Source organism: Saccostrea cucullata, unplaced genomic scaffold (genome assembly GCF_032062105.1).
Source record: "Saccostrea cucullata isolate Sc308-1 unplaced genomic scaffold, CSIRO_AGI_Scuc_v1 ctg12788, whole genome shotgun sequence".
In the NCBI taxonomy this organism is placed as follows: domain Eukaryota; kingdom Metazoa; phylum Mollusca; class Bivalvia; order Ostreida; family Ostreidae; genus Saccostrea; species Saccostrea cuccullata.
In genome coordinates this window covers 5,631-15,360 of record NW_026920882.1, presented here as the reverse complement: position 1 = coordinate 15,360, position 9,730 = coordinate 5,631, and the positions used below count along the sequence as shown (strand labels likewise).

Below are 9,730 nucleotides of genomic sequence, written 5' to 3'. Positions count from 1 at the left end.
TTACACGTAGAACAAGGTCTCGGGTATCAAATCAATTGAGAGATATAAATCCCATACGCAGGTGATGAAGGTATTTTGCCGCATAAGTAAGGGAAGTTGACGATTGAAAAGTTAAAGTCGTCACGTTTATCATAAAGCTTTGTTTTTAGTTTTTACACGTAGAACAAGGTCTCGGGTATCAAATCAATTGAGAGATATAAATCCCATACGCAGGTGATGAAGGTATTTTGCCGCATAAGTAAGGGAAGTTGACGATTGAAAAGTTAAAGTCGTCACGTTTATCATAAAGCTTTGTTTTTAGTTTTTTAGCTCACCTGAGCCGAAGGCTCAAGTGAGCTTTTCTGATCACATTTTGTCCGTCCGTCTGACAGACACACATTTGGTTATATATTGGGTACATCAAGTCCAAGTCCTATTGGATACTGCTTATTGGATACAAAAAAAGTGTACACACGAGAGAGCATTATTTGGGTAGTTACTATTCAAATCTTATTGGATATTAATCCTCGTGTCCGTATTTTATTGGGTTTTTTCTTAGTGTTTTTTATTCATTTCAAATTTATTATATATTTAATATTTGCTGTTAAATTCAGACAAGACTGAAAACCTTTGGTTTTGAACCCATATTTTTGTCAATTTCTGTGATATAGCTCTTTTATTGTAACACCTAACTAATTTGTTCTTAGCAATAAGGATATACACCTGTATATTCAAAATATCTAATATTATAATATATGAAAACCTAAGTGCAAAAAAACTGAATTGTGAAAAAACACAACTCAACACATCTCAGACTCTGTTCATCCTTTCTTGAATAACAAAATTAAGTATTTAAGGAGAAACCTTTTTTAGTCATGACCAATTAATAATAAGCAAATGCCCATTACATGTTGTACAGAATGAAGGTATCAAACAGGCATTGAACAGGTGTGCAATACCTGTTGGGTTGTATTTTGACGAAGGGATTAAACTACCCAAGAACAATTGAACATGTGTATATTGTCCAATTCTATTTGGGTTTCTTGAATCTCCTCATCAAAATACAACCCAACAGGTAATGGACACCTGTCCAACTTCTCTTGGATTTCTACATCCCACCCAACAGGCAATGGACACTTGTCTAATTCTTGGGTTTCTTGAATTGCATCATCAAAATACAACCCAACAGGTAATGGACACCTGTCCAACTCCTCTTGGATATCTACATCCCACCCAACAGGTAATGGACACTTGTCCAATTCTTCTTGGGTTTCTTGAACTGTTTCATCAGAAAACCACCCAACAGGTAATGGACATGAGTCCAAAACCTCTTGGATATCTACATCCCACCCAACAGGCAATGCACACTTGTCTAATTCTTGGGTTTCTTGAATCTCCTCATAAAATACAACCCAACAGGTAATGGACACCCGTCCAGCTCCTCTTGGATATCTACATCCCACCCAACAGGTAATGGACACTTGTCCAATTCTTCTTGGGTTTCTTGAATTGTTTCATCAGAATACCACCCAACAGGTAATGGACATATGTCTAACTCCTCTTGGATATCTACATCCCACCGAACAGGCAATGGACACTTGTCTAATTCTTGGGATTCTTGAATTGCATCTTCAAAATACAGCCCAACAGGTAATGGACACCTGTCCAACTCCTCTTGGATATCTACATCCTACCCAACAGGTAATGGACACTTGGCCAATTCTTCTTGGGTTTCTTGAATTGTTTCATCAGAATACCACCCAACAGGTAATGGACATCTGTCCAACTCCTCTTGGATATCTACATCCCACCCAACAGGTAATGGACACTTGTCCAATTCCTCTTGGGTTTCTTGAATTGTTTCATCAGAATACAACCCAACAGGTAAGGACACCTGTCCAACTCCTCTTGGATATCTACATCCCACCCAACAGGCAATGGACACTAGTCTAATTCTTGGGTTTCTTGAGAATCCCCTCATCAGAATACTACCCAACATGTAATGGACACCTGTCCAATTCCTCTTGGATATCTTCATACCTTCAATAGTATATAAACTAAAAGGTATTGGACATTCTTCTTGGGTTACTCAAATTTTTTTCATAAGAAAGAAAACCCAATAGGTATTGGACATTGGTTCAACTCTTCTTGGATATTACATCCCAACATTAGAATAAAACTTAACAGGTGATGTTTACCTGTCCAATTCTTCTTGGGTTACTTATATCCTTCATTAAAATTGTCAAATTTGTCTTCGATATTTATACTCTTGCATTATATTGCAAACCCAATAAGTATGACATTTACCTTCCCTAGTTGAATTCAAATTTATCTGCATAAGCATACATAAGTCCATAACATATTTAATACTTTAATTCTAACATTCCAAATCTCATTCAGTGTACACTTTACAAATTATAGGAAATATATAAGCATTTTGTGCCTAAAATATTTGGCTTTTAAAGAATTTTATTACCATGTTTGCAAAATTTAAATTCAAATATTGGAACTTGGAGCAAGTCATTACAGGTAGAGCAAGATGCTGAAAACCATATTGATAAATAGATCACACCCTTGATAAATATTTGCCTTTAGTTGCTAAGATTGTGTTGTATTATATGGAAAATGTCAATAATCCTGTTTATTACAGATACATGTACAATGCATATTTTCCCTGTAATAATAAAAATACTTCTGAGATGTAAAAGAATGGATTAAATAGTCACCGATGTTAAAAGATATTACATGATCTCATTAATCTGGTTTGGAAATCAAAAACTTAGTTTTGAAGCCGATAAAACAGTGTCGTACCAGAAAACTCAGTTACAAGTACAATGAATGAATTTATTGTGTCAAAACTTTAAAATAATTGATGCACTATGTCCAAATCTTTTGGACAAACCGGGATAAAGATATTAAATCAAATTATCACAGTTATAAGTCTTAGAACTAGAGAAAAGTCATTACATGGCCAAATATTACATGTAAGACTTTGATCCTATATTTCAATAAATGTCAAAATGGTTTTATTTTTGTTTCTGTTCAATACTTTCTTCTTCAGGGTCTCCCATGGCCTATACTGTATGATACCTCCATTGACCCTGCTCTTTTATATTGCCATATGTTTATCCAGTAGCAGTGGTTATGCTCAGGCAATCTTTGAAATATTCCTCATTTCATGCATCTCCTTAAGAAATGCCTTTGTCCATTTTATTCATTCTGCAATTAGATAAAGGCATTTCTTTGGCGTATAAAACATGTTTTTCTTGACTACAGCAAGATCACCCTTTATGTTGATCAAACCCAACCAAGAAGTAGAAGTATATTTCTTATTTAGAAATATGTATTGATAAATAAAATGGAAGAAAAACTAAATTCTATCAACTCTTTTTTTTTCTTCTATGTCTAACTGCATCTTCATCCTACCCCCCATCCGCAATAATTTTATCAAAATGGAATCATCATTCAACACACAAAACAATGTTGCATATTAATTAGACAGTATGTTAGTTTCTGATTGTTAAGAAGGAGATTTTAAAAAGATTTTAAACCTATTCCTTGCAAATTTTAGACTTCTAATGTAACACTATCAGTACATTAAGGGTACATAATCTTCAAAAACATCTCTACACTTAATGATAAAGATTTCACATTAGTATTGTTTTTAGCCCAATGGTTTCGATAAAGAGGATTTAAAATTGACCCAAACCTTACTAACTGCTTTGAAATTATATTGACAGGGACAGAGACACACTTGACACTCCATCCCCCTTTCCTGGGGTATGTTTTGCACAAAATTTAATTAAAATTGACTAAGCTGGATAGAAGTTGAAAATATGAAAAATTACAGTAAAACAGATTATGAATAACTTTCAGCACATCAGACATGAAGTAGTGATCCTTAAATAAAATACACCAACAAGATGAAGCTGTTTTATTCCTTTGAAGTGATATCTAGTATTGTTTCTTTTCCTGTATGCCACCTCTATCAGAACAAAATGTTATACATGTATTAACATAACCTATGACCGTATAGTACCCCAGTATTAAGTTTACATTTAATTAAGTTCTGGAACCAACCCTCAGATGCCCTTAAAACAAATGATTCAAAACTGGCAAAGGTAAAGGGCATCTGAAGAATTTAAAATAAAATGATAGTACAAACAAGCAAACAGTGTGCATGAAAATGTTGGCAAACACTAGAAAAAATACTGCGGTACTTTCTCAAACTTAACATGAATACTAAAGAGGTTTTATGTAGCTGTATTGCACATACCAAAAGCTTTCCTGCAGTTAAAGGTTGGTTGCCTAGTAGTTCTGTAGTATGTACAAGTTTTTCCCTCTATCTCTTCTAATTTAAGAAGCGAAAATGTCTCTAAAAATCTTAAGGTAGGCATGAAGTAGTCCTGTTCATTTTACTGATTACTTACAATTGTCCTATTTCTGAGGGTCATCTTCTGATGAGTGTGTTCTCTGCAATGTTCACAATGGAAGTTCCTGTTTTGTCCTGTTACATATTGAAAATCCTCAATGAACATGATTATGGTTTTAATTTCCACTGTAATTATTGATTACTGTTATAAAAAAAATCTAAACCAATTTCTTGTAACATAATAATTAGGAAACTATTTATGTAATATCAATGAAAAAAAGGAATCATTATCTCCAGTTATCCTAAAATCACAAGTAAGCATTAATCATATAAATTCACATACGTAAACCCATTAGCTTTTTGTGCTATTAAATCATAGTCATCGCTGTGCAATAATGGAAATCAATTACTAATCCACAGCTTTGTGGCAATAAAGTTACTATCCCCGAGTAAAAAGTGACAAGCCCAAATATAGATGCAAAAATTAAAAAGAAACATTGAAAAAAAGTTCATCATGAAAAAAGTCAGGGTACTAACTACAGATGATTCTTTTTAAAATTAAAGTTTAATTTAATTTTCGCTAGTAAAATTTAATCATATATGAATTAATGATTTAAAAAAATGAAAAAAAGATTTTAAAATATTCCTTTTCTGGTCATTCACTAGTTTGTCTAATTAAAACGAAGCAAAAATCATTTTGTTTTCATCTTGAATCATTTAAAGCCATATATGGCGTATGTACAATGAAAATTATTAGACTAAAATTATAAGAACTTACTATTTGTATCATTACTTTATATAAACATGATAAAGATAGAAATTTCCGTAAATTACAAAATCTAAGTCAATTGCAATTGCGTTATAAAGATATCAAAATCTAATTTCTCGGAATTTTCTCCGACTTGGAAGAAAATACAGAAGATTTAAATTACACATTACAGAGAAGATAAAATCGTATTATTAGATAAAACGAGGTGTTCTCCGTGCACCGAATTGTATGAAAAGCTTTAATTTAAATGTATTAACTATATTTCTTTACTTAATTTTGTATTTTTCAAAAATATATTTTTTGATCAGTTACGCCATATATGGCTTTCAAACAAAAACGCTACATAATTGCATGACACTTATCATTGAGCTGACTGAGTGAATGTATATAATTATATAATGAGATATCTGTGAGGCATATATGTACACGCAAATATTGCTATATTAAACAAAGGAAAGGGAGGAATTCAAATTAGGAAATAAAAGATCGTTTTTAATTAATCAGTCTTGTAGTACTGCAAAATGGATGCAGTTGTGGAGATTTATGGATAATATGAGCATGCTGTCTGGAATATTTCCATATTAGGGAATTTAATAACAAAAAGAGAAAAAAATACCGGTGGTGCTTTTCATGTATTACATGTGTATTTTAAAATTCCTAATAGCCCAAGGGGATATTCCTCAGTGCAGAAAACCACTAGCCCCATCCTCAAAAATGGAAGCCCTGGGTGTAGCGCGATGCTAATTACACACCCATCATGTGAAATAGTTATAGTAGCCCTATATCAATTTCAGTATTGTTTTAAATTAATTAAAAAAAATGACAAAAACAATAATTTAAAAAAAAAAATCAAAATAAAGCAGACACTCAGTCAAAATCAAAGACAGAAAGAAGCACTGTTTTGACTGAAAGTTTTTCAGTAATACAATGAATCTCTTAAGTTACATATCAGATGAGATAAACTTACATGCAATTATTTAGTTGTTGTCAATTATCCCATTTATCATCATCTCAGCTCACTTTCGCGATTGTAATACTGTCTACATGAACCGATAATTTACAGCTGATTTATGAACACACGATTGTTAAAATTTTCATTTCCCTTTCCAATATACATTGTCAGAGTTAATTCGAACATACTTAGTTGGTTATGATATAAAATTAAATAATAAACACTTTCGATTTATTAAAGATTATCTAACAATATTCGATAATTTACTAAAAAACTTCTCGCCCTCAAAAGAGTTAAAAAGACAGAGAGAAAATTCAAAATACAAACAAGTGCAACTTAGGATTAATTGTTCCGATATATCTATTTTAATTTTGTGCACAATTGTTTTCAAAATTACATTAAAATCTATTTTCCTTAAACAAAAACCCAGCAATGGATAAATATTAATCGAATAAGCTCACCTTTCCTCTTGTCAATCAGAAAATCTTGTTGACATTAAGTGTTTCTTAGTCGCCATATTTTTTTTCCATGAAAACAAACGTTGTTATGATCAGGATCAACGGAAGTTGATTTTCGGAACTCTCGAGAATTTAGAGTTCCGAATGCAAAACTGAAACAACAAAACACGGTGCGTCCGTGAAATCAAAATTTTTGGACACTTTTTTGGACAAATCGTCGTGTCCAAGTTTTGTTGGGTACTAACCTGCAAATACCCAATTAGGGTGTTTTAAGCATATTCAGCGATACTTCTTATTGGGTATACCCAATAAGCAAAAAGCCCAATAAGTACAATCTTGGCATGAAAAATACCCAATAAATGCACTCTCGTAAACACGGACGTCCGTCTGTCTGTCCGTCTGTAAACTTTTCACATTTTCGACTTCTTCTCAAGAACCACTGGGCCAATTTTGACCAAACTTGGTACAAAGCATCCTTGGGTAAAGGGAAATTTAAATTGTTAAAATGAAGGGACATATCCCCTCGCAAGGGGAGATAATCAAAAAAAGACAAAAATAGGGTGGGGTCATTAAAAAATCTTCTTCTCAAGAACCACTGGGCCAGAAAAGCTGAAACTTATGTGGAAGCATTCTAGGGTGGTGTAGATTCTAAATTGTTTAAATCATGACCCCCGGGGGAAGGGCGGGGCCACAATGGGGAATCAAAGTTTTATATAGAAATATATAGGAAAAATCTTTGAAAATTTTCTTCTCAAGAACCACTGGGCCAGAAAAGCTGAAACTTATATGGAAGCATCCTGGTATAGTGTAGATTCTAAATTGTTCAAATTGTGACCCCCGGGGGAAGGGCGGGGCCACAATTGGGAATCAAAGTTTTACATAGAAATATATAGGAAAAATCTTTGAAAATCTTCTTCTCAAGAACCACTGGGCAAGAAAAGCTGAAACTTATGTGGAAGCATCCTGGTATAATGTAGATTCTAAATTGTTCAAATAATGACCCCCGGGGGAAGGGCGGGGCCACAATTGGGAATCAAAGTTTTACATAGAAATATATAGGAAAAATCTTTGAAAATCTTCTTCTCAAGAATCACTGGGCCAGAAAAACTGAAACTTATGTGGAAGCATCCTGGTATAGTGTAGATTCTAAATTCTTCAAATCATGACCCCGAGAGGAAGGGCGGGGCCACAATGGGGTATCAAAGTTTTACATAGAAATATATAGGAAAAATCTTTGAAAATCTTCTTCTCAAGAACCACTGGGCCAGAAAAGCTGAAACTTATGAGGAAGCATCCTGGTATAATGTAGATTCTAAATTGTTCAAATAATGACCCCCGGGGGATGGGTGGGGCCACAATGGGAATCAAAGTTTTATATAGAAATATATAGGAAAAATCTTTGAAAATCTTCTTCTCAAGAACCACTGGGCCAGAAAAGCTGAAACTTATGTGGAAGCATTCTGGTTTAGTGTAGATTCTAAATTGTTCAAATCATGACCCCCAAGGGAAGGGCGGGGTCACAATGGGGTATCAAAGTTTTACATAGAAATATATAGGAAAAATCTTTGAAAATCTTCTTCTCAAGAACCACTGGGCCAGAAAAGCTGAAACTTATGTGGAAGCATCCTGGTATAATGTAGATTCTAAATTGTTCAAATAATGACCCCCGGGGGATGGGTGGGGCCACAATGGGGAATCAAAGTTTTATATAGAAATATATAGGAAAAATCTTTGAAAATCTTCTTCTCAAGAACCACTGGGCCAGAAAAGCTGAAACTTATGTGGAAGCATCCTGGTATAGTGTAGATTCTAAATTGTTCAAATCATGACCCCGAGAGGAAGGGCGGGGCCACAATGGGGTATCAAAGTTTTACATAGAAATATATAGGAAAAATCTTTGAAAATCTTCTTCTCAAGAACCACTGGGCCAGAAAAGCTGAAACTTATGTGCCCATGGAAGGATCATGGGGTAGTGTAGATTTCAAAATGTCTAAATTATGATCAGTGGGGTAGGGTGGGGATGCATTATGTATAACAAGGGTGAAATCTGGTAAAGAACAGAATGGTCAAAGCTTCTCAGGTGAGCGATGTGGCCCATGGGCCTCTTGTTTTAGTTGTTGTTGTTGTTAGTCTTTTTCAATAAAATATCAAAATATGAAACGGATGTGTCAGACTAAGTGGTATCTTTTATATCGAGCTCATCGGAATATATCGTATCGACATAAGAATGAAATTAACCATTGTTAATTGACAATGCGTCGTTAATATATCTAAATGTCGAGTTGAAGGCCACAGCAAGTGTTTTCTTCTTTTTACGTATATGATTTGGGAAAAATTCTGCTTCATATGATTACAAAAATAGGTGTGCTTATAACAGGGCGCACTTAGTAGCCATGGAAATAGATTATACGAAGACCTGGTCTCCAAAAACCACATAGATATTGTCAATCAGAAACTCAAGCATGTTTTTAATATCAACTTCAGAGTATTTGTGTGTTCAATCAGAATGTTCTTTAACAATATAATTCCGCAAATGACCAATGCAATATTTACCAACGATTCAGTAGACCTAATTAATTTATCTTTGATGATGCATTTAGATATGACATTGTAGCGAAAAAGAAATTTTGAATGTCCAATAACGGGTACAAATTATGAATAATTCTTTTAAGAAAATTATTTTTTCTCATGTAGGTGTGATGATATCAAATCTTATTGACACTAGAGATACTGTGACAATTGCACTCACTAAAATATACCACCCTCCCGCCTCCCATACATTTATGATTATAATTGGCAAAGTTCGTGTTTTGCTCTGGAATACCCGAAATAAGTGTCAGATAAAAAAGGAAAATAGGAGGCACAGAATGGCATTGTTATGAAGTATTTGTAAAAGTACCATCATGTTATTTTTATTAAGTGGTACATGAGGAGTTGCAGATAAGAGATGAGTGCCCTTTAATATGCAAGAATATGCAGTGTCCGTGTGTTGCTATTGGAAACCCAATGTATCGAATCAAAAAATAAAATAGGAGGTGCACAAAGGCACCATGTAACAAAGATTCTATGAAAGTCTCATTTGATTTCCCGGATAAAAGATGGGTACTCCAAATTAAAGCGTACCCTGCCACTTTTGGAGTGGGGGTATAATAATCAAGCAATTCTAACAGATTCTACATGATATTGGCATAGAATACCTA

The 9,730-nt window shown here is 33.9% G+C and overlaps 1 long non-coding RNA gene across 1 annotated transcript; it reads right to left on the bottom strand.

Moving 5' to 3' along the window:
• Positions 1-2,426: 2,426 nt before the first annotated feature.
• On the bottom strand, positions 2,427-6,587 carry LOC134258566 (uncharacterized). The gene is made up of 3 exons (XR_009990179.1): positions 6,534-6,587; positions 4,410-4,486; positions 2,427-3,198 (listed from the first exon to the last, which is right to left on the bottom strand). It is a non-coding gene; the product is annotated as an uncharacterized LOC134258566 (long non-coding RNA).
• Between the last annotated feature and the right edge of the window lie 3,143 nt (positions 6,588-9,730).